The sequence below is a fragment of the Lissotriton helveticus genome, chromosome 5_1, assembly GCF_964261635.1.
Source record: "Lissotriton helveticus chromosome 5_1, aLisHel1.1, whole genome shotgun sequence".
Classification (NCBI taxonomy): Eukaryota; Metazoa; Chordata; class Amphibia; order Caudata; family Salamandridae; genus Lissotriton; species Lissotriton helveticus.
This window is the reverse complement of record NC_136065.1, coordinates 2,010,180,881-2,010,206,971: the sequence shown is the minus strand read 5'-3', so window position 1 is coordinate 2,010,206,971 and position 26,091 is coordinate 2,010,180,881.

The window sequence follows — 26,091 nt, the reverse complement described above, 5'->3', positions numbered from 1 at the left end:
AGGTATGCTCAGACGTGAGTCCCATGCTCTCCATGCCACTGGAGTCAAGCTATCCTGGCTGATGGCGGCTGATAGCCAGAAACCGTTCCTAGGATGCTTGATTTCGGTCCAGGGAAAACATGGCTTGGCAGTTCGGGCTGGACTGTTCCCATGAGGCACAGGGTCACGGCTGATTTGCATATGACCATGTCTGAACTGGGGTGGTTTGGTGAGCAAAAAAACGATGGATTTAGGCCCAGATATCTGTACTGGGGTGAATGTATGACATTGTTCTGCATTCTGTCCATCAACTGTTGTTTTTGCATTTGTCATCCCGAGTGGGACGGGTATGCTCAGACGTGAGTCCCGTGCTCTCCACGCCACTGGAGTCAAGCTATCCTGGCTGATGACGGCTGATAGCCAGAAACCGGTCCTAGGATGCTTGATTCTGGTCCAGGGAAGACATGGCTTTGCAGTTCGGGCGGGACTGCTCCCATGAGGCACAGGGTCAAGGCTGATTTGCATATGGCCATGTCTGAACTGTGGTGGCTTGGTGAGCAAAAAAACGATGGATTTAGGCCCAGATCTCTGTACTGGGGTTAATGTATGACATTGTTCCCAGTCTGTTCGGTTATCCTCCTTTTCTGCCCCTCACTCTTCACTCTTATGTGGCGTCCCCCAGGGCTCCGCTCTATCACCTCTTTTGTTTAACCTCTACATGCAACCCCTCTTAGTTTCCCTTCGTCACTCCCCTGTCACTATTTTTAATTATGCTGACGATCTTCAGTTAATTTTTCCCATTGATTCCTCTCCTTCTTCTTGCACTAACTTTCAATCCACCATGCTCACCATCTCTGAGTGGATGAACTTCAGTCAGCTAAAGCTCAACCCCAGCAAGACAGAGCTGGTCCTGACAGGAGGACCTTCTAATCCTTGGAGCTCCTGCTTCTGGCCACAGGCACTTGGCTCTCCACCATGTCCGGTTAAGTCTGTAAAGAGCCTCGGTGTTACCATCTCCAGTGACCTCTCTATGAGACCTCAAATTAACACCGTGACCTCGGCCTGCTTCTACCATCTTCGCAGAATCGGAAAAATCCGAAGGTTCCTATCTACTGAGGCTCTCATACTAGTCATTATGCCCCTTGTCACCTCCCATATTGACTATGCCAACTGTCTGTACGTGGGGATTCCTGCTTACCACCTCCACCGGCTTCAGCTGGTGCAGAACCAGGCAGCTCGACTAATCTTCCAACAGCCTAAACACCAACATGTTACGCCCTTGTTGCGGAACCTGCACTGGCTCCCGGTTGCTTCTCGATGTCTTTTTAAATTGGGCTGCACTGTTTTTAAGTCCCTTTCTGCCCTTGCCCCTGCCTTTACCTCCCTCAGCCTCAAACGCCATCTTCCTTCAAGGCACCTCTGGTCTTCTTCCCACAACTTGCTTGTCATTCCCAGATTCAAACGCAAAAAGCACGGTGGTTCCTGCTTCTCTTTCCTTGCGCCCTCAACCTGGAATTCCCTTCCCCCTCCCATTCGTCTTTGTCTTGATTATCCTATTTTCCGTAAACTCCTTAAAACCCATCTCTTTCAGTTAGCTTATGATTAACCCTGTTCACACTCACCACCCTTCTTCTCTCCTCTCTCTGTGAGCGCCATGAAACCAATTGGTGTCCGTGCGCGGTAATAAATTCCTTTTAACATAACATAACATAACATTCTGTCCATCAACTGTTATTTTTGCATTTGTCACTCCGAGTGGGACGGGTATGCTCAGACGTGAGTGCCGTGCTCTCCACGCCACTGGAGTCAAGCTATCCTGGCTGATGACGGCTGATAGCCAGAAACCGGTCCATAGGAATCTTGATTCTGGTCCAGGGAAGACATGGCTTGGCAGTTCAGGCTGGACTGTTCCCATGAGGCACAGGGTCACGGCTGATTTGCATATGACCATGTCTGAACTGGGGTGGCTTGATGAGCAAATAAACGATGGATTTAGGCCCAGATGTCTGTACTGGGGTGAATGTATGACATTGTTTTGCATTCTGTCCATCAACTGTTGTTTTTGCATTTGTCACCCCGAGTGGGACGGGTATGCTCAGACGTGAGTCCCGTGCTCTCCACGCCACTGGAGTCAAGCTATCCTGGCTGATGACGGCTGATAGCCAGAAACCGGTCCTAGGATGCTTGATTCTGGTCCAGGGAAGACATGGCTTGGCAGTTCGGGCGGGACTGTTCCCATGAGGCACAGGGTCAAGGCTGATTTGCATATGGCCATGTCTGAACTGTGGTGGCTTGGTGAGCAAAAAAACGATGGATTTAGGCCCAGATCTCTGTACTGGGGTGAATGTATGACATTGTTCTGCATTCTGTCCATCAACTGTTGTTTTTGCATTTGTCACTCCGAGTGGGACGGGTATGCACAGACGTGAGCCCCGTGCTCTCCACGCCACTGGAGTCAAGCTAGCCTGGCTGATGACGGCTGATAGCCAGAAACCGGTCCTAGGATGCTTGATTTCGGTCCAGGGAAGAGATGGCTTGGCAGTTCGGGCTGGACTGTTCCCATGAGGCACAGGGTCAAGGCTGATTTGCATATGGCCATGTCTGAACTGTGGTGGCTTGGTGACCAAACAAACGATGGATTTAGGCCCAGATCTCTGTACTGGGGTGAATGTATGACATTGTTCTGCATTCTGTCCATCAACTGTTGTTTTTGCATTTGTCATCCCGAGTGGGACGGGTATGCTCAGACGTGAGTCCCGTGCTCTCCACGCCACTGGAGTCAAGCTATCCTGGCTGATGACGGCTGATAGCCAGAAACCGGTCCTAGGATGCTTGATTCTGGTCCAGGGAAGACATGGCTTTGCAGTTCGGGCGGGACTGCTCCCATGAGGCACAGGGTCAAGGCTGATTTGCATATGGCCATGTCTGAACTGTGGTGGCTTCGTGAGCAAAAAAACGATGGATTTAGGCCCAGATCTCTGTACTGGGGTGAATGTATGACATTGTTCCCAGTCTGTTCGGTTATCCTCCTTTTCTGCCCCTCACTCTTCACTCTCATGTGGCGTCCCCCAGGGCTCCGCTCTATCACCTCTTTTGTTTAACCTCTACATGCAACCCCTCTTAGTTTCCCTTCGTCACTCCCCTGTCACTATTTTTAATTATGCTGACGATCTTCAGTTAATTTTTCCCATTGATTCCTCTCCTTCTTCTTGCACTAACTTTCAATCCACCATGCTCACCATCTCTGAGTGGATGAACTTCAGTCAGCTAAAGCTCAACCCCAGCAAGACAGAGCTGGTCCTGACAGGAGGACCTTCTAATCCTTGGAGCTCCTGCTTCTGGCCACAGGCACTTGGCTCTCCACCATGTCCGGTTAAGTCTGTAAAGAGCCTCGGTGTTACCATCTCCAGTGACCTCTCTATGAGACCTCAAATTAACACCGTGACCTCGGCCTGCTTCTACCATCTTCGCAGAATCGGAAAAATCCGAAGGTTCCTATCTACTGAGGCTCTCATACTAGTCATTATGGCCCTTGTCACCTCCTATATTGACTATGCCAACTGTCTGTACGTGGGGATTCCGGCTTACCACCTCCACCGGCTTCAGCTGGTGCAGAACCAGGCAGCTCGACTAATCTTCCAACAGCCTAAACACCAACATGTTACGCCCTTATTGCGGAACCTGCACTGGCTCCCGGTTGCTTCTCGATGTCTTTTTAAATTGGGCTGCACTGTTTTTAAGTCCCTTTCTGCCCTTGCCCCTGCCTTTACCTCCCTCAGCCTCAAACGCCATCTTCCTTCAAGGCACCTCTGGTCTTCTTCCCACAACTTGCTTGTCATTCCCAGATTCAAACACAAAAAGCACGGTGGTTCCTGCTTCTCTTTCCTTGCGCCCTCAACCTGGAATTCCCTTCCCCCTCCCATTCGTCTTTGTCTTGATTATCCTATTTTCCGTAAACTCCTTAAAACCCATCTCTTTCAGTTAGCTTATGATTAACCCTGTTCACACTCACCACCCTTCTTCTCTCCTCTGTCTGTGAGCGCCATGAAACCAATTGGTGTCCGTGCGCGGTAATAAATTCCTTTTAACATAACATAACATAACATTCTGTCCATCAACTGTTATTTTTGCATTTGTCACTCCGAGTGGGACGGGTATGCTCAGACGTGAGTGCCGTGCTCTCCACGCCACTGGAGTCAAGCTATCCTGGCTGATGACGGCTGATAGCCAGAAACCGGTCCTAGGATGCTTGATTCTGGTCCAGGGAAGACATGGCTTGGCAGTTCAGGCTGGACTGTTCCCATGAGGCACAGGGTCACGGCTGATTTGCATATGACCATGTCTGAACTGGGGTGGCTTGGTGAGCAAAAAAACGATGGATTTAGGCCCAGATGTCTGTACTGGGGTGAATGTATGACATTGTTTTGCATTCTGTCCATCAACTGTTGTTTTTGCATTTGTCACCCCGAGTGGGACGGGTATGCTCAGACGTGAGTCCCGTGCTCTCCACGCCACTGGAGTCAAGCTATCCTGGCTGATGACGGCTGATAGCCAGAAACCGGTCCTAGGATGCTTGATTCTGGTCCAGGGAAGACATGGCTTGGCAGTTCGGGCGGGACTGTTCCCATGAGGCACAGGGTCAAGGCTGATTTGCATACTTGCCCTACTGGTGTGGTCACCGATACCAGTATAGATAGCAGAGTCCTAGACACAATTACGGGGGAATCACTCCCAATTTTAGCTGAGGGAGCCACTGAGGAACTATTAGGTGACCCTGGTAAGCTACAGGGGGGTGATGAAATTTTCCTCAAAACTGTATGGGACACTTTGAAAAGGCTTCTATCCCCCCTGGAACTCCGACTCTCACGAATCGAAAATAATTTACTAGAAATGGACAAGACAATTGTTGCTCTAGCAAGTCTTGGCTTAAAGCAGTTGGAGGCAAATACTTTACTGAGTGTTGAGAGCATCACACAGGCTTCAGCGGCACCAGCTTCGGCCCCACCCCCGCCTAATCCTAAACCCATACCAAAACCCCGTACTAAGGACTGCAACCCCATGGCCTCTAATCCCCACCCTATTGCCCCAATTTCTTGCCCTTCACTAGACCAAGCACCTATAAAAAGGGCCAACCAGGCTAGTGTCCAGCAAATAAATAAGAGTGTGAACCCACGCACTTACTCCAAGGGAGTTAGATATGGAAATCGACACAACTTTCGTGGAGGCTACATTGATTTACCACCAGATGCCAGGTCTTATGTTGTAGTGTTGGCAGGTGTGCCTGTTCTGGAGCCATGGTCTCAAGAGGATCATTGTTCATTAAAGAACAAGGCTATCCATTGGCTTAACGTAAATAGACAACTTCCGAACAATCTTAGAAGTAACATCCTAATGGTTCGCAGAGTTCCTTGGGTAGGCCCCTCATTCAAGTCTATCCCGGGTGATTGCATTGTTATTTCCTTTGCAGATCCAAAGACAGCCCACCATCTATGTTCTTGGGATACACGGGGTGATAACTCTGGTATTACTGTTAAGCCACTCACCTTTTTTTATCCCCCACGACTACACACAAACCTAGGAGGGAATTGGTCTACAGTCCTCAATACTGCATGGGGTGGACGAAGGGAAGGTTGGCAAGGTCAAAATGGTTGGTGGGAAGGGGTCCCCACCTCAAACAGGTTTGGTTGCCTCGACGAGGTCGATTGACTTCGGAGGGACAATGCGCCAGTTCACTATCCTAAATCCACCCCTATGCCTGTGTTTCCTGCTCCTACCCGTTTAGAAGTTTGTGTAGAAAATGCAGTCCCCTTCAAACTAACAGGTTATGTTTCAAGATATGTAATCAAGCCTCCCACCACTAATTTACATGCAACTCATGCTGTTGTCGATACACCCTTGGAGGGCCCTCCACCTGACTCGAAACCTGTATTCGGCTATATTGAGATCGAAACCGAAGAGGCAGGTCCATCTGAGGTGCTACCATCTAGAGCTCTAGTGAGTCCTCCAGGGGTGGCTTCCAGCAAAATAGTTCGGCCAAGGGGTGGTATAGTACTGTCTCCTGCTACGTCTGTATGCATGACCCCCCCAGTAGTCCCCCCATTGGATACATTTAACATACTATCCTGGAATGTTGCAGGGGTTAGGGGTAGCTTGAATTCAGAAGATTGGTTGGAGTTTGTGGACAGTTTTGATATTATTCTGCTACAGGAAACCTGGGCACCCGATCCAGTTCATAGACTAGGTTTTGTAAATTTTTTTAAACCAGCTATAAAGGGTGCCAAAGGGCGTGCTTCTGGGGGTCTCTTGATCTGGGTGAAACAGTCATTTGGATATCATCCATCCGAGATATTTGTAGATAACCGGACCTTCTGGTAATTAAATTGAGCAAAGTGGGCCACCGGGACATGAATATTATTAATGTTTATGCACGAGGGCTCCCAGGGGGCCGCCGCCCAGCTGTGCTGGATGTATTGGACCACCTTCTAGCAGGACAGGCCAGAGAAGATTTTGTCCTCCTGGCAGGTGATTTCAACTGCACTTTTGAGCCGTTATATGTAGCCGGCGACAGCTGGGGCTCTGCAGAAGATGCAGTTTGGAATATCCCAGATCTACTGGTAAATAAAACTGTTAAAGCTACTGAGGCCGCGTTGAATTGGATGGCTCTGTGCCTTACTTGGGGGCTCAGGGCAATAAATGGTCGGTCAGGATCTGACTTGGGTGCTAACTACACCTTTGACAACGGATTTAGGAAAAGCAGGATTGATTATTTCCTGTTGAAGCTGGAATTCTGGCCGCAGCTGGTAGATATGGAAGTTGTACCTCGCCCAGAAAGTGACCACAACCCCCTTTCACTCAAATTGAAGCTTCCAGGTATGAAGAGACTAAAAGAACCTGATATTACCCGGACAGGGGACGTTCTCTTAACCAATGACCGTAGAAGGTTGAAGTGGTCTAGGCTAGCGGGCGATGAGACCCTACAGGAGTGTGTTGAGACTGTGGTTTCCAAATCGTTAGGCGTCATTATGGGTGAGGATTTGCAGGGGGGTGGATCCGTAAATACTGTTATTGACCTTCATGAGCGCTGTTTTAACGAGCTCAAATCCCTCCTCTCTCTACCAGGTCTGAAGGGCATTGTTAAACAGAATGCAATCCGCCAGAAATGGTATAACAAAAAATTTAGGGAGGCCCGCAGACATCTTGTTAAAGCGGTCAAGTCCCGCAATATGTGTGCGGTTAATGAAGCTAGGGTGTTATATAAGAAAGCTCAGTGGGAAGCCAAACGGGAGTGGGAGGATATGTATTGGTCTGATCTCCTGGACGCCTCTACCTCAAACAACCAGCTTAAATTCTGGAATTTAGTGAAATGGGGTAGGGATTCTGACTCACATACTCCTACAAATCACGTGTCCCCTGTAGTCTGGGTTAGCCACTATTCGGCCCAATTCTGTGCCGAAACATCCGAACCCCCTTTCAATTTGGATGAGGTACCTTTGCCACCCACTCGCGGGGAGAGACTCATATTCATAGACACTGAGGTAGAGCTAGCACTTGGCTTGACCCAGCGGGGAAAAGCACCTGGTATGGACTTAATTCCTGCAGACTTGTTTAAAGCCAACCCTGCTCTTTGGGTGCCCTACATAACAAAGATCGCCAATGCAATAGCTAATGGGGCAAGAATCCCTTGGTCTTGGAAGGGAGCGGAGATACTCCCTATCCACAAAAAAGGCGATAGATCTAATCCGGGCAATTATCGCCCGATTAGCCTTATCGACTCCCTCCAAAAAATTATCGCACGTATGGTTCTGAGTAGAGTTCAAGGCTGGATTGAACTAGAGGACATTCTATCTCCTATGCAAGCGGGCTTCAGATCTGGAACGAGCACCATCGATCAGGTGTTCAGATTCTGTCTGATCTACTGGAAGGTGGTACTGCTCGGCGGTGGTACCATCTATGCCGCTTTTATTGATCTGAAGTCCGCTTTCGATCTCATGCCGAGGGTTAAACTGTGGTGCGTCCTGAGGGACTTGGGCCTGCCAAGGGAACTTCTTGATCTGATAGTTAAAATGCATGAGGATAATTATGCTAGGGTGAGATGGGGAGGCCAGGGACAAGTATCAAAATCCTTTCCCGTGACCCGTGGTGTCCGCCAGGGCTGCGTCCTGGCCCCAACACTTTTTCTGCTTTTTATTGATCAAGTGGTCAAGTTCTTTGCAGATACCCCCACTCACGCCCCTTTGTTGGCAGGGTTGAAGTTTCCAATGCTTATCTTTGCCGATGACACTCTGCTCCTCTCGAGAACACGTAGCGGACTCCAGCGGGCGCTGGACCGCTTCGAGGAGTTTTGTGCCATTAATGACCTTAAGGTAAACGTTGGTAAAACCAAGTTCATGGTCCTCAATAGGAGACATTTTGTCCGGAGCTCCGTAAGCCTGAGTGGAGTTAACCTGGAACAAGTTGAAACCATGACGTACCTGGGGGTTACCCTGGACCGTCGCCTGGGTTGGAAAGATCAGGTCAGTGCCCAACAGCTCAAGTTTGCCCGACTCACTGGTTGCCTTCTGAGTGAGCAAAGGAGATCAATTACCAAACGTGTTTCCCCAGCATTAAAAATTTATGACACCAAGATCAACACCGCAATTTTATATGGTGCTGATCTCTGGGGCTATACTGATCTCTCCAGCCTATTCAGAACCCAGTGTAAGTTCTTAAGGAGCTTGATTGGGCTACCCCAATCTTCACCTTCTATACCCCTGTGTTTGGATATGGGATGTAACCCTATCAATGAGATGGCTAGGTTTAGACTGGTGGCCTTCTGGAGGCGTTTATGGACATCCCCTGACCTTACCCTTTTTGCTAGGGAACTGGCCGAAGTTAGGTCAATTGGGGGATCGGGGAGATTCCCCTGGTTAAAAAGTGTAAAAACCATCTTGATTGAAATGGGTTTAGAACATTTGTGGATTTCCCCTAGCACTAATGTTTTCCCATCCAAACAGGATTTCAAGGCATTGTATTGGGCCTCGGCCCGCTTATCATTAATAACTGCCTCCAGCTCTGTTGGTCTCACGGGGAGATTCCTGACTATTAAGTTGGATCCCTCCCGTGAGATCTACTGGGACATTATTACGAAACAGCTGGACAAGAAGCTTTACCATCAGTTTCGGGTAGGATCACTGCCCTTGAACTCCTTTACAAAAAAATGGGCTAACGGAACAACCGAATTTTGTAGTTGTTTTACAAGCTATAAAGAAACAGAGGGCCATTTCTTGTTCGCCTGCCCGATCTATTCAGTGCCCCGTGCCAAATGGCTAAAACCTTTGTTCCAGCACCTCCCATTCAGAAGGTCCTCGGAGGCTATTCAGGTTTTAAAAACCAATACCTCAGAAATGATCGTGGTGAGTGTAGCCAAATTCTTAGGGTGGGCCTGGGCCATTAGGGCAAGAAGCAGACAACATATCAGGGCTTCATAAATCCTTACAAAGGATCATTTACATTACCCCCAACTAATTCTGTAATACTGTATACAGTCTGAGGTATGTTCCCTGCTTTTTCTGTTTGTTTCATAAATTTTAATATGCTATGGTCAGGTTTGTCTTGTATTTCTGTATGTTTAATAACTTTTTAAACAATGGCGTTAGTGCTTTTTAAAAATAATGTAATTATAATGAAATGTGTTTTAATATCGTCTTTTATGATTTTGATATCGAAATAAAGACTTTAAAACCTGAAACCTGGGACGGGTATGCTCAGACGTGAGCCCCGTGCTCTCCACGCCACTGGAGTCAAGCTAGCCTGGCTGATGACGGCTGATAGCCAGAAACCGGTCCTAGGATGCTTGATTTCGGTCCAGGGAAGACATGGCTTGGCAGTTCGGGCTGGACTGTTCCCATGAGGCACAGGGTCAGGGCTGATTTGCATATGGCCATGTCTGAACTGGGGTGGATTCTTGAGCACAAAAACGATGGATTTAGGCCCTGATCTCTGCACTGGGGTGAATGTATGACATTGTTCTGCATTCTGTCCCTCAACTGTTGTTTTTGCATTTGTCACCCCGAGTGGGACGGGTATGCTCAGACGTGAGTCCCGTGCTCTCCACGCCACTGGAGTCAAGCTATCCTGGCTGATGACGGCTGATAGCCAGAAACCCGTCCTAGGATGCTTGATTCCGGTCCAGGGAAGACATGGCTTGGCAGTTCGGGCTGGACTGTTCCCATGAGGCACAGGGTCAAGGCTGATTTGCATATGGCCATGTCTGAACTGTTTGTGGCTTGGTGAGCAAAAAAACCGATGGATTTAGGCCCAGATCTCTATACTGGGGTAAATGTATAACATTGTTATGCATTCTGTCCATCAACTGTTGTTTTTCCATTTGTCACCCCGAGTGGGACGGGTAGGCTCAGACGTGAGTCTCGTGCTCTCCACGCCATTGGAGTCAAGCTCTCCTGACTGATGACGGCTGCTAGCCAGAAACCGGTCCTAGGATGCTTGATTCCGGTCCAGGGAAAACATGTCTTGGCAGTTCAAGCTGGACTGTTCCCATGAGGCACAGGGTCAAGGCTGATTTGCATATGGCCATGTCTGAACTGGGGTGGCTTGGTGAGCAAAACAACGATGGATTTAGGCCCAGATCTCTGTACTGGGGTGAATGTATGACATTTTTCTGCATTCTATCCATCAACTGTTGTTTTTGCATTAGTCACTCCCCCTCGGGTCACCCCTGGCTATGCCCATCACTGCATCACCACTGCCTGGCTGGTCAGCCCCATCTGAAACTCCAATGCAGCAGGGAGGGCCCTCTAGGCAGTTCCACCAGAGCACAGTACCACAGGCCCTGACTCCCTCCTCAGCGCTCGCCTGCCCCTCACCTCACTCCTCCCAGGCAGGGTCACCTCCATGCAGCTGTGGCGACTATCAAAACACTTCCACAACTGTGTTGATGATGATGATGTATTTATAATGCACGCAATACCCTAAGGTGTCTAGGCGCTAGCCGTGAAGCAGATGGATTCGGCTCAAGTATATTAAGCGTTATGCCCAAACAGCCATGTTTTTAGACCCTTCCTATATTTTAGCAGATCTGACTCTTTTTTGAGTGATGTTGGTAAAGAGTTCCACAGTCAGATTGTTGTATTGGTGAAGCTCTTACTACCCCATCTGTCCCTTTTTATTCTCAGGATGATAAGATTCCTGAACTCGGCTGATTTGAGGAATCTTGCTGGGTTGTAGGGTTTAAAATGGTTAGCCAGTTGCATTGGCACCAGATTGTTCAATAATTTGAATGCAATGCACAGAGATTTGAACTGGATCCGTTTTGCTACCGGCAGCCAGTGGAGATGAACCAGCCCTTTGGTCACAGTTAAATTTAGAGATTCCTAAAAGTACTCCTGCTGCAGCATTTTGAACAGTCTGCAGTTTCTGGACACTGTGTTTTGAAGCGCTGGTAAACAGAGCATTGCAGTAGTTCAGCCTTGATGATATCAGTACAGATACCATGGTTTTCTTGAACTCCAAAGGAATCATTGGGAATATTTTCCTGAGAATTTTAAGGATGAAGAAGCAGACCGAAGTGGTGGTATTGATCTGTGCTTCAAAAGAGAGCTTTGTATCTACGATGACTCCAAGAATGATTGTCAGTCCAGGTGGAGGGATTATAACCAAATATATGGTCCTCAGTTTTCAAGGAATTAAGTTTCAGACAGTTGTCTGTCATCCAACTCCCTATGTGGTTCATACAGTCATGAAATCTGGTAGCTTTAGAGATGGCTGAACTGTGCACTGAGACAATTATCTGAGTATCGTCTGCGTACAAAACAAGGGCAAATCCGTAACTTTTGATCAATTTGGCCAGAGGAGTGACATAAAGATTGAAAAGTGTTGGACTCAGGAAAGATCCCTGAGGGACGCCACAAGGCAATTTGAAAGGGGGAGACGGACAGCTGCTCAGCTCCACCCGCTGAGACTGCTCAGACAGAAAGAAGCACAGAAGGGAGAGAGACACCACTCCGGGCTCTCTTAGCAGGGGCCTTCTCGTCAGACAGACCTCCGGGCTGCTGCACTCTAATCGGCGCACTTTCTCCATGTCGCCAATCTGCTCCTCTGCCTCCAGAACGCGGCGCTGCTTTGTGCCTATATCCTCTACTGTAGAAGAGAAATTGGGAACCCAATCGACCCTTGTAGGCTTGGGCAGTGCAGACCCCCCAGGATATAGCGGCATGGATTCGCAAATTTAGCGGCCCAAATATGGAAATTTAGTGGCACAAATATGGAAATTTAGCGGCATTTTTGCGGCACTTTATTTTACTCATAATCATTAATTTTCAGCCTTAAATCAATGGAAACTGTTTTAGCAGAGTATTCTGCTTTGAATAGGCGACCTGGAGTATGAAACAGAGGAAGCAGTCCACAGGTGAAGGAGGTTATCCCTTGGAAATGCAATTCTCCATTTGCTTTAGTATAGGTTGAGTATGTATTACAGTGATTAGAGGTACATGAGATGAATGTTTGGCTGAACCCATTAACATGGCTTGCATAGAAAATAGGCACAGGGTCAACGACTTGTGCATATGCTCTTTATCTCGCCACATGTCATTCAGGACAGGATGAGCATCGATAATAAGGATTAATGCTGAACATTTTAACTTGGCTGGGAGAGCTGCACTACAGTGACGCAAGAGTGGTTCTAAATTCATTTTTTGGGTTTTTCATTTGCAGCTGTTGTAGGCCTAAGACTCTATCTCAATCTCTATCACCTCATTAATATCCCCACATCATAATGTTGTTGTCAGTGGTTTCAGGTAGGGGTGGCCGACGTCCTTATTTGCTTTAATCAAGTTAGCAGATGCAAAACTTCAGACAATTACTGCAGTTTCTCTTGATTTCGCACCCACCTGCCCAGGAAGAATATACAGTGCATAAAAGCAAGAACCTATCCATAAAGCCTTCCTTCTAGAGTGCCACGTGGACCTTATAGGCAGGAACCGCACACTGGCTGCCTTGCCGGGGAAATTGCTTTCAAGAGCACTGTTAGGGTAACAGGCAATGTATTTATCTTAATGTAGTAATATTTGAGGCCCCTCACTGTGCACCTAAAATAAAGTGTCGTTTTATTTTATCTTTCTGCCCGGGAAACAGAGGTGGGGCCCTAATTATAGCCACTGATGAATATAAAAATATTGTGTGAACAATTTATTCAGCCCTAGTTTCAGCCAAAAGGCCACACAATTTGACATGGTCTCAATCACAATTGTAGGAAAAGCATATACTTATACAAAGTTATATTAAGGAGGCTACACGTACTCGTAACCATATGATTACCTTATAACGGTCTAGCCAATTCTAAGCCGGCACAAATGGAAGGGCTTTACAGCACATACTGGCAAGTCCCTTCACACCTCCTTGTGAGGGCAATATATGCTTTCCCTCTCCCACTACAAGGGCATCCTCCGCCCAGTAAGTCTTTCCTGGAATGAGACCAGGCCAATCTCATGCCTTTGAATGGATTGAGTGGCTATTTCATGTTTTTTCTCTAAGATCATTTACATCACAGGTTATGACTCCCCAGATACGTGGAGCTCTAAGACGTCCATTATCCACTGCCATCCCAATGTGCGTTTTCAACAAGTAGCTCCGACATTCACACACTCACTAACCACAAACCACCTCCAGTCACACCAGCATCTGCGGAAATCCAGAAGCTCTCCAAAATAACCTGCCAACCTGCTGGTGAAATATGGAATGAAAGAGCAAGTGAGTCATTTGTACCCACATTTTAAGACCTGGCCTATGGCAGTACGGAAGAACAGGCCTTTATGGAAATAGCTTTTGAGGCCTCAGCCCAAGAAGGTATGAGTCACATACATGGCGTTGTCCTTAGGGCCACCTCCAACAACACTGTCATGAAGAGAATGGGAAGAAAAACACCCAGAGATCGATCTGAGCTAGCAACCGTGTTATCCATGCCTAGCAGCACGAAGACTTTTAAACAAGCCTGCTGTTTTACATATCTGAAGACAATTTGATGTTTGTGAAACCTACTATCAACCTGACGGTCGCTAACTAAGAATGCAGAAGACTTTCGCACAATTCTAATTATTGAGCCTAGCTACAGCCTGGAGGAACCATGATAATAATCCCTATGTCCCTTTACAGACTTGTTGAATCAGGCATTCTTCAGACATAGAAACAGCCCTGGCACAATATACATGCACGTCACTAAATGTCAGACCCTCCAGGCACTTTTGTAAAAATTGCAGTGTTGGAAAGGCGATCCCAGGGGAGACAGAAGATGTCTGACTGCCCGCCCCGAGACCCACCTCCCTCTATGGAATAGGCCGAGCGCCGTAGGGAGGCCTCCTTGGCGAGGCTCCTCTCCTACAATTGTAACAGCTGAGCAATCACACTACCACAGACGGACACCACACCAAGGAATATTCTCAAGAATCTTTATATAAGAAATGAAGGCACGTTCTCGTAAGGTTATCACACAGGGATCGAGGGATCCATAAAGTCTTGGTTTCGGGAAAAAGGGGGTAGCGGGACAGTCTTGGTACCAACTGGTGCGTGGATAGTTCAAGGGGTCAGGCCGTGACAGCGTCGGCAGGGCCTTGATACTGTTCAGCGTTGATCAGGCCGCGACAGCGTCAGCAGGGCCTCGAATGTGGTTCAGCTTGGTTGGGCCGCGACAGCGTCAGCAGGGCCTCGAAGGTGGTTCAGCTTGGTCAGGCCGCGACAGCGTCAGCAGGGCCTCGAAGGTGGTTCAGCTTGGTCAGGCCGCGACAGCGTCAGCAGGGCCTCGAAGGTGGTTCAGCTTGGTCAGGCCGCGACAGCGTCAGTAGGGCCTCAAAGGTGGTTCAGTACGGTCAGGCCGCGACAGCGTCAGCAGGGCCTCGAAGGTAGTTCAGCTTGGTTGGGCCGCGACAGCGTCAGCAGGGCCTCGAAGGTGGTTCAGCTCGGTCAGGCCACGACAGCGTCAGCAGGGCCTCGACGGTTCCAGGTGCATGAGTTCGGATCAGGATTAGCCGCGACAAGGTCAGCAGGGCTTTGACTCCAAGATACAACTGGAGTCCTCATCCAGGGCTGGCCCAGATATAGGACTGGAGTCCTTTGATGTCCGGACCCTCGCGCCGGGGGGTCAGAGGGGCCGGGATGAAGGTGTCCAGACACCCAGCAGGGGGGGTGGAGCCAGCGCCCAGGGAGGCTGGAGGGCGATCGATACCAGGCGTCCGGGGACGGCTGGAGGGCCATCAAAACTCCCCTCCTCCGGGATCCGCCAAGTGGCCACTCTACCACCTGGGAGGATCTTGGTGCCTCGATGTCGGGGCTTCGCCGGGGCCGGGGCCAGGGGTGGCTGCGGCCACGTGCTCGGGACATGATGGGCCCAAGATGGAGTCGGCCCGGAAAGGGCGGCCTGGCATGGTCGCCAGACCGGCAGAGTTGGCGAGCAGGGTCCGCCGGGGTCCCAGCGGGGAGAGCCGTGGGTTGCCAGGGGGCTGCTCTCGTCGATAGTTTGTGTTCAGGGGGGCCGACAGCGGTTGATGGAGGGCCGATGTCGTCCCGGGCCCGCCCTGCGGGAGGGGTAGGACCACGCCACGAGGCCGGGTCCAACACACGTCCCCTCCAGCTGAAGGCGGGGAGAGTCACCCATCTTCCTGGGGATTCTCCTCGTCGAGGCGGAAGAAGCGGGACAGGCCATCAGCGTTGGCGTGGTCGTTGCCAGGGCGATGCTCCACAGTGAAGTCCATCCCTTGCAGGGAGATGGACCATCGTAGCAGTTTTGGGTTTTCGCCACGCATCTGCATCAGCCACCACAGGGGCCGGTGGTCAGTCTGGACCCGGAAGTGGGTGCCGAAGAGGTAGGGCCTGAGTTTCTTGAGGGCCCATATGACGGCGAAGGCCTCTCTCTCGATGGTGCTCCATCGCTGCTCTCTGGCCAGCAGCCGCCGGCTGATGAAGGCCACAGGATGGTCAATCCTTTCGGGGTCAATTTGATATAGGACCGCCCCGATGCCGTGCTCCGAGGCGTCAGTTTGAACTACGAACTCCCGGCTGTAGTCAGGGGCTTGGAGCACAGGGGCGGTACACATGGCTGTTTTCAAAGTCTCGAAGGCCACCTGACACTCGGGTGTCCATTGTACATTCTGGGGCCGGTTCTTCGAGGTCAGCTCAGTGAGGGGTCCAAAAATGCTCCCATAGTTCTTTATGAAGCGCCGATAATATCCAGTGAGCCCCAGGAAGGCTCGGACGGCGGTCTGGGTGACCGGGGGTTCCCAGGCTATGATGGCGTCAATCTTGGGTCAGAGGGGAGCCACGTGGCCGCTCCCCACTTGGTGTCCCAGGTAGGTCACGGACCCTTGACCTATCTGGCACTTGCTGGCTTTCACCGTTATTCCGGCCCGTCGGAGGGCCGTCAGGACCTCCCAGAGGTGTTTCAGGTGCTCGGCCCAGTGGAGGCTGTACACTGCAATGTCGTCTAGATAGGCGGCACTGAACTCTTCCAGCCCCGCCAGCACTTTGTTCACCAGTCTTTGGAAGGTTGCTGGGGCGTTTTTCATACCGAAGGGCATCACCTTGAAATGGAAGTGGCCATCGGGGGTTGAGAAGGCCGATCGCTCCTGGGCGCCAGGGGTGAGGCCGATCTGCAAGTACCCGGCGGTGAGGTCGAAGGTACTGAGGTACTTGGCGGCTCCCAGGCGGTCGATTAGTTCATCGGCCCGGGGAATGGGATGTGCGTCGGTTCTGGTGACGGCATTCAATCCCCGGTAGTCAACACAAAACCTGAGTTCTGGAGGGGTGCCAGGTGCGGCGGCTTTGGGGACCAGGACAACTGGGCTGGCCCAGGGACTGTCGGAGGGTTCGACCACCCCCAGGGCCAGCATCTTGGTAACTTCTGTCTGGATGCAGGCCCGAACTCGGTCGGGAACTCGGTAGGCCCGGTGTCGCACTGGCTGGCTGTCCCCGGTGTCGACATCGTGGACACACCACTGGGTAACCCCGGGGTGAGTGAGAACAGGTCCGTAAACTGCCCCAACAGCTCTTGGCAGTCCCGGCGCTGTGCGGGGGTCAGGTCGGAGGAGAGGGAGATTCCCTCGACGGAGCCGTCTTTCTCAGAGCACCTTAGGAGGTCGGGCAGGGGCTCGGAGTCGTCTTCGGCCCCATCGTCTGTAGCTAGCAGCAGGCTCAGTTCTGTGCGGGCAAAATGAGGCTTGAGCCGGTTGGCGTGCAGCACCCGGAGGGGGTTTCGGGGTGACTCCATATCCACTAGATAGGTGACGGGGCTCTTGCGCTCGATCACTTTGAAGGGCCCTGACCATTTGTCCTGGAGGGCACACGGTTCGACCGGGGACAGGACCCAGACCTGCTGGCCCGGCTCGAACTCGATGGATGAAGAGTTCTGGTCATACCAGCGTTTCATTTCCTCCTGGCTGGCCTCAAGGTTGGCCTCGGCAAGGGCCCGGAACTTCCGAGTCTGGCTTCGGAGGGTCAGGAGGTACCGGTAGACATCCGGTGGTGCGTCTTGGACTGTAGTTTCCCAGCCTTCTTTGACCAGGCTGAGGGGACCTCGGACAGGGTGCCCGTACAAGAGTTCGAAGGGGCTGAACCCCAGGGATTTCTGTGGTACCTCCCGATAGGCGAACAGGAGGCAGGGCAGCAAGACGTCCCATTTGCGGCGGAGGGGCTCTTCCAAGCCTTGGATCATCCCCTTTAGTGTTCGGTTAAACCGCTCCACAAGTCCATTCCCTTGGGGTGATACGGGGTGGTGAACTTATACGAGACCCCGCACTGTTGCCACAGGGACCGCATATACTTTGATATAAAGTTGGTGCCCCGATCACTCACGACTTCTCGGGGGAACCCCACTCTGGAGAAGATCCCCATCAGCGCTCGGCCCACCACGGGAGCCGTTATGGTTCGGAGGGGGATGGCTTCGGGATAGCGGGTGGCATGGTCCACCAGGACGAGGATGAAGCGATGTCCTTGGGAGGTTCGGGGGTCCAGGGGCCCCACGATGTCGATCCCCACTCGCTCGAAGGGGGTGGTCACTACTGGAAAGGGTTGGAGCGGGGCCTTCACCTTCCCCCCGCTCTTTCCGCTGGCTTGGCATGTCGGGCAGGTGCGGCAGTGGTTGTGCACATCGTTGCGCATTTTCGGCCAGTAGAAATGGGTCACCAGGCGGCTGTAAGTTTTGTCCTGCCCCAGGTGCCCGGCAAGGGGCACATCGTGTGCCAGGTTCAAGAGGAAGTCTCTGAATCGTAGGGGGACCACCAACACTCGGCTGGCCCCCAGCTCGACAATTTTCTGTTCGCTGTACAGGAGGCCGTTGTCCCAGTAGACCCAGTGGGACCCTGAGGTGTCCCCGGCAGCTTGGGTTGCTGCTTGCTGCCGGGTCCCCTCGAGGGAGGGGCAGGCCTTCTGCTCCTGCCGGAATTGTTCTAGGGTGGGACCACCTTCTTGGCGCCATTGGGCTAGTTCGGGGATGTCGCTGAGTTCGGCGCTGCTTTCTTGGTGGTGCTCCGATGGCTCGGGCTCAGAACCGGATTCTTCGTTGATTGCTGGCGGTGGTGGTAAGGGCCACTCTGGCTCTTCAGTCGGGGCGACCTCGGTCGTCGCCGGGACCCGGGCAGCCATAGATCGGGTCGTCGCGCAGACCCACTCGGGTAGTCCCATCATTCCTAGATGTTCTCTCCGCTCGACTTGGGCCCAGGGAGAGCTCTCGAGGTCGTTTCCGAGGAGGCAGTCCACGGGGGCGTCGTCCCGGACGGTCACCTTGAGGGTGCCCGACACCCCCCCCCACTCGAAGGGGATTCGGGCCATCTGACACAGGGTCTCGGAATTGTCGGCGGCCCTCACGTGGCATCGTACGTTCGGTATGATCTGTTCGGGGGTCACCAAGTTCCAACGGACGGCCGTCACACTGGCTCCCGTGTCCCGGAGGGCTTCGGTCCGTCGTCCATTGATGTGGACCCACTGACGGTATTTTTGAGTGTTGCTCGGTAGCGGGGCCTGGGGGACCATGTCTCTTTCGCCCAGGCAGGCTAGGGCCATGGCGGCCGGCTCCCACTCGGTCTGATCCTCATGGTAGACCTCTTCGTCTCCTTCTCCATCTTCCCCCAGGGCTGCAGCCGCGAACTGGCGGGTCGGAGGCCCGGTGGTGCCGGGACGCTGGTTCATGGGGCAGAGGGGGTCACTGGCATAGTGACCGGGCCGCTGGCATCTGTGGCAAGTAATGTTCGGGCGGGGCCCCGGCCGTGCTGGAGGGGGCCCTCTTCTGGTCAGGGATGGCGCGGTGTTATTCTGGGGGGACCCCCGAGGCGGACTCCGGCCCGGGGTCGACGGGAAGTCTCGGCTCCTGCTCTGGCCTCCTCCGCCGCCACGCTGGCGGGGGTGCCCCTGGCCGTTCCGTCCCGTTTCTCCTATCGGGGAGCGGGGGACGCGGGTGCTCACCCATCGATTGCCCTCGACGGCCAGCTTCCGGGGCTTGGTCAGCTTGCTGTCGAGTAGATGCTGCCTGAGCTCGACAAAGCAGTTGTTGGAGAGGTGTTCACAAACGATGAGGTCGAAAAGCTGTTCGTAGGTGGACACCTTGCTGCCCTTGATCCAGCCTTCCAGGGCCCGGCTATAAAAGTTTACGTACTCCACCCACGTGGTACCGGGGATCTTTTTGCAGTCTCTGAACCTCTGTCGGTACATCTCGGGGGTGAGGCCATACCGGGTGAGCAGGGCGTCCTTCATGTGATCATAGGAGGACATCACGTCCTCGGCCAGCTCCAGCAGGGTGTCTCTTCCTTCGCTGACAAACCTCCCCCATAAGCCGGCACCCCAATCTTTCCGCGGGATGCGGTGCGCGGACATGGCAACTTCATACGCCTTGAACCATTGTTGGATATCGTCATTCTTGTAGTATTCCTTGATGATATCCTTGGGGATGTGGACCTTCGGGTCGGCAGGAGGTGTGGGGTCCCGGGTTACCGCGGCGCCAGCCTCTTCGATCTTGGCTTTGATCTCTAGTTCTTTGAGGCCACGCTCGTGCTCGTACGTGAGTTTCTTTTCTTCCAATTCTCTTTGCCTCCGCCTCTCTTCCAGAGCTCCCTGTAATCGTAGTTGCTCAATGGCCATTTTCTTTTCGGCCAATTGGAGTTCTCCATCCAGCCGGAGTCGGGCGAGCTCTAGTTCATGGAGCCGATTTCTCTCTCGCTCCTGGGCGTCTTCGTGGGAGAGGCCCGGTTCTCTGTTGGCGGGTCTTTCTTCCACTGGTGCTAGGACTGTACTCGGGGGAGCTTCTAGGACAATGTCATCGTTAGCTTGGGGTGGGGTCGCTCCGGTCTCCACCCACGTTTGCAGCGCTTCTTTAAAATCTTCTTTGGTGCTTAGTCCGGTGGTAGCGATACCCAGGGCTTTGCAAAATTGTTTGAGTTCTTTATGGGTGTACTCCTCTAATAGTTCCTTCTGGAATTCTGTGGTCGTTCCGGCTTCTTTAGTAGTCATCGTGGTTGTGGGTCTCTGTTAGTAGTGGCGGGTTACTCGCTGTACGATTTGCGCGGGCTCGGATCCCGTCGCTTGCCACCAATGTTGGAAAGGCGATCCCAGGGGAGACAGAAGATGTCTGACTGCCCGCCCCGAGACCCACCTCCCTCTATGGAATAGGCCGAGCGCCGTAGGGAGGCCTCCTTGGCGAGGCTCCTCTCCTACAATCGTAACAGCTGAGCAATCACACTACCACAGACGGACACCACACGAAGGAATATTCTCAAGAATCTTTATATAAGAAATGAAGGCACGTTCTCATAAGGTTATCACACAGGGATCGAGGGATCCATAAAGTCTTGGTTTCGGGAAAAAGGGGGTAGCGGGACAGTCTTGGTACCAACTGGTGCGTGGATAGTTCAAGGGGTCAGGCCGTGACAGCGTCGGCAGGGCCTTGATACTGTTCAGCGTTGATCAGGCCGCGACAGCGTCAGCAGGGCCTCGAAGGTGGTTCAGCTTGGTTGGGCCGCGACAGCGTCAGCAGGGCCTCGAAGGTGGTTCAGCTTGGTCAGGCCGCGACAGCGTCAGCAGGGCCTCGAAGGTGGTTCAGCTTGGTCAGGCCGCGACAGCGTCAGCAGGGCCTCGAAGGTGGTTCAGCTTGGTCAGGCCACGACAGCGTCAGCAGGGCCTCGAAGGTGGTTCAGCTCGGTCAGGCCGCGACAGCGTCAGCAGGGCCTCGAAGGTAGTTCAGCTTGGTTGGGCCGCGACAGCGTCAGCAGGGCCTCGAAGGTGGTTCAGCTCGGTCAGGCTGCGACAGCGTCAGCAGGGCCTCGACGGTTCCAGGTGCATGAGTTCGGATCAGGATTAGCCGCGACAAGGTCAGCAGGGCTTCGACTCCAAGATACAACTGGAGTCCTCATCCAGGGCTGGCCCAGATATAGGACTGGAGTCCTTTGATGTCCGGACCCTCGTGCCGGGGGGTTAGAGGGGCCGGGATGAAGGTGTCCAGACACCCAGCAGGGGGGTGGAGCCAGCGCCCAGGGAGGCTGGAGGGCGATCGATACCAGGCGTCCGGGGACGGCTGGAGGGCCATCGAAACTCCCCTCCTCCGGGATCCGCCAAGTGGCCACTCTACCACCTGGGAGGATCTTGGTGCCTCGATGTCGGGGCTTCGCCGGGGCCAGGGGTGGCTGCGGCCACGTGCTCGGGACGTGATGGGCCCAAGATGGAGTCGGCCCGGAAAGGGCGGCCTGGCATGGTCGCCAGACCGGCAGAGTTGGCGAGCAGGGTCCGCCGGGGTCCCAGCGGGGAGAGCCGTGGGTTGGCAGGGGGCTGCTCTCGTCGATAGTTCGTGTTCAGGGGGGCCGACAGCGGTTGATGGAGGGCCGATGTCGTCCCGGGCCCACCCTGCGGGAGGGGTAGGACCACGCCACGAGGCCGGGTCCAACATGCAGCATTTTTAGAAAAGTGCTGATTTCGTGGGCACTTTTGTAACAATCGCGGCATTTTTAAAAAAGTGCCAATTTCGCGGCAAACCGCGAAATCTTGGAGGGTCTGAACAATTGAGATCAAGGGTAGGTACCTTTGATCTCAATTATATCCTCTCCTGGCACTGGAGTCAGCCCAGACTAGATCAGCATCTGCACCATCAGCAGTCCGCCATATTCCTCAGCGGCCAACCATGTCTTCGGCTTTGGGTCACATTTCTGGCAATTAAGTCTCTTCAATCAGTGCCCCAGGTCTCTCAAGAGGGAAGCAGGGGCCTGATAACACCAAGGCGGGTATCCAGCATCAGATGTGTAGGATATAACAAGGGGGTTAGCGGGAGCTTACAGGGACTCGACTGTCCTGCTCGACTGCTGCTCACACACCCCAAATTGTCTTTTTGTTTTTTCACTCTTATATTCTATTTGATGGTTTTAGCCTGTTGATCTAGTTTTGATGAGCACAGCCTGTTTACCATCTCTCTGACTGCAGCCTATGATTCTTTTTTTTCTAAAAGGACACCAAGAGAGTGCATGTATTTCGCCGTTCGCTTGAGTTTTCCCACTTCTCCCAGCACATTTATTTGCATAACATTATAAAAAAAAATCACTACTTTATCCTTTGAATCTTACGTATGCTTTCAGTTTTACACACCTGCGCCCTGTGACCTGCTCTCCTATACCATTCATAACTCCACATTGAACCTTCTCCTGTTTGTTTGTTTCCACCCATCCACGCTGCTGTTTGCTTCTGTCCACACGCCTTCCATGATTCTTTCCACGCCCAATGAGATTCTACTCTGTAGTATGTATATTTACTAGTCTTTTAGTGTTTAATATGTCTTTAAGGAGTGTTACTTTTGTAAAGTTCTTATGTGGTCATGTGCATTACAGAATGTAATTTGTAAAATGCATTTGGGACACTGGAAGTCCGTGAAGCAAGTCGTGGTCAATCTCTTCATTCAACTCATCTGGTTCCTGTTTCCTATTTTTGGATTTTTTGTAAGCTTTTGGACTATTTTTTTGAGATTTTGAAGGACCCACCGACCATCAACAAATTGAGATTATTTAGAATGTTAATCTTGTCTATTTCTCATGCTGCCGTGAGTAATCTATGTGATTATTTGTGTTAATTTTAATTAAAACTTGCAGTTCGCGAACTCGCTTTGTTCAACGATCCTTCTTACCGTTGTGTGCTGCTTATTTTCGGATGCTGCATTCGTTCTTAGTGGATGCATAATTGTCCGCGCAGAGCTGTGACATTTTGGATCGACACTGATTTACGAGCATTTTACACTTAGCGTACCGATGCTGATTTACCAGCATCTCACACGTGATCACGTCATCACACTTTAGCGGCCATTTTGTCTAATTGGGAAAGATCGCTTTGCCGCATATCGATTTCACGTTATATTATGAATAGATTTAACAATCTTTCAAGATTTTTCTTCATATTTAAAGTGTATTTCACAGTCACTTCACCGGATTTATTAATTTACAAAGGAATAGTCTCTTTAAAGTTGCTTCATAGGATCTGTGCCTACTGGACTTGGTAAATATTTGTTGTTATCTTTATCTATGGTTTATGAACATTAGAACTCTGGATGAAATACTTTATTTGATATAACTTTATTTTATTGTGAAAAGAGAATATGTCAAATTCTAACAATAGTATTTTGGCACCTCCATGTTTTTTGAAAGTCCCAGGTAAACCACAAACTCCATGGCACAAATGGCTTAGAGTGTTTACTAATTATTTGGAAGCCATTGATGCTTTGGAATATTCTGCTTCCAGGAAAAGAGCAATATTATTTAACCATTTAGGAGATGCTGGGCAACAACTTTTTGACAGTTTACCTATTGTTCAAAATCCTACTTCTGACGATTCTTGGAATGTGTACACTGAAGCACTGGCTCGTTTCGGAAAGCAGTACAAAGATGAGCCTTCTATAATGGTTGAACGTCATGTCTTTGTTAAAAGGAAACAATTACCTGAGAAGTCAATTAAGGATTATCTTGCAACCTTACGTGTTCTTACATCGAAATGGGAATTTGGAACTTATCTTGATACTGCTCTTCGAGACCAATTAGTGTTCAACTGTTTTAATAAGAAAATTCAAGAAAGAATTTTGACCTGCAAAAATCCTACACTGGATGAAGTCATGATAATAGCTAAAAGTAGGGGTGTGGCTTGGACGCCGATGGGTGAGGCGGCGTGAGCTGGTAGCTCCGTGCCCGATCCCTCAAATATCCTGATAAACTGCACATCGCGCCGCTGCTTTCGAACATCGAGGGGTGGACTGGTGACGGAGACAGTCCCGGACACCCTCGGGAGATTTGGACCCTCTTGCATGGCCCTGAGGCGAGCAGCACGAGCGACGGGCCTTGGAGACGGAGGCGACGACAAAATGGCGGACGGGACCGATGCTGGTCGACGTCCTGGAACGATCTGAGATCCCTTCCAAACGTGAATTGAGTGGCTGGGGGGACCTGTGGCCTGGCCCTGCACCTACGGGGAAGGTGGCTCTGAGGGGAACACATTGGAACCTGGGCTGTCGTGACGATTAAGCTGGAGGTCTAAGATGGCGGCCGGAGGGCGTTGACGAGGGGACCCTGATGCCAATGCTCGGCAGCAAGGGGGGATTTCGGACTGGACAGCGCCTGCTTGGACTGGTGGGTAACTTGATTGCTGGAGAGAGGGGCCATATCTAGGAATCAGCTAGAGTGGCGTGAGACGGTGGAACCAGGGACTGGCCTGCTAGGCGACCGGGAAGTGCTGCGACACACTGCCAGCCATCTGGCTGAGAGAGGAGACTGCCCTGCGAGACTCATGAGTGAGGAGGCCAGCGATAGTGTATGGCGCACTGGTAAATTGCGATCATGAAGCCGAAACTCAGGAAAGACAACGAAACGGGCCACGACTCCTCTCGTGGAGCGGAAGGGGTGCAGATGCGGCGCAATCGGAATCAGCGCTCCACCAGCGTCTGGATCAAATCTTGGCAGCCATCACGGCCATGAAGGAAGCTCTACAGACGGACATTGCCCAGGTGGCAACGGGGCTGGGGTTATTGAGAGCTGATCATGTGAAGCTAGCGGACAAGGTGAAAGCAAATGAAGCGGCTCTGAAAGACCTAGTACCGGCCCAGGCTGCTACGGATGTTAAGTTGGGGCACGCGTTGGAACGAATCGAGTTGCTGGAGAGGAGGGCGGAAGATGCGGAAAGCAGGAATCGTCGTAATAACATACGGGTGGTAGGCCTGCTGGAGAAAGTGGAAGGGGAGGACATGGTGGCCTACTTGGAAGAGTGGCTTAAGACAGTGGTTGCACCGGAGGGCCTGTCCCCCTTTTTCACGCTTGAAAGAGCGCATAGGGTCCCAGCTAAGCCCCCTCAACAAGGCCGACCACTGAGACCTGTGGTGGCAAAGCTGCTTCATTATAAGGACAGGGACGCACTGATTCAGCGAGCTCGCATGATGGGACCCTTCACGGTCGAGAACAGCAAAGTCACGCTGTTTCCGGACTATACGCAGGAAATCCAGCGGCGCAGGGCCTCCTATCTGTCGATTAAAAAAGAGCTCAGAACAGAAGGAATCCAGTACTTGTTGCTGTTTCCGGCCAAGTTGAGGATAGTTGTGGATGGTGCTACGCAGTTCTTTTTTGCCCCTGATGAAGCATGGACATGGCTTGAGTCGTATAGAGCGGGCACAGACCGGAGAGGACTCGAACATTCTGAACTATTTCAAGCATCGCAAGTGCGTAAATCCCAGAGGATACGGAAGAGGATCAGATCTCTGCGGAAACAACAAAAACCGCAAATGGGAGGGGCGTGGCTGACCGGGCAGCGGAATGGCCGCTTAGACAGCGAGCTCCGCTGCCCGCATCTTTAATCCTGTCGAAATCCTGCCTGCTCCCGCTCGCACAGGCTCGTGAACTGCACGATGATGCACCGGATGGTCTGGGGCATACTTGACGGCAACTCCGGTATTTTGGAGTGATCGAGAACCCGTCCTGGGCTCCTCCCTGCCCGGGCTGCGGCGGAGTCGGGCTGCGCCCGGAGGTGCTGGAGATCGGCTCCGGCTACCGCAGTTAATTGAGGACGTGGCTGTGCGGGCCTGGACGATTGACAGTCGGGACTGCGGGGGTCGCAACATTACCCGCGCTGACAGAGATG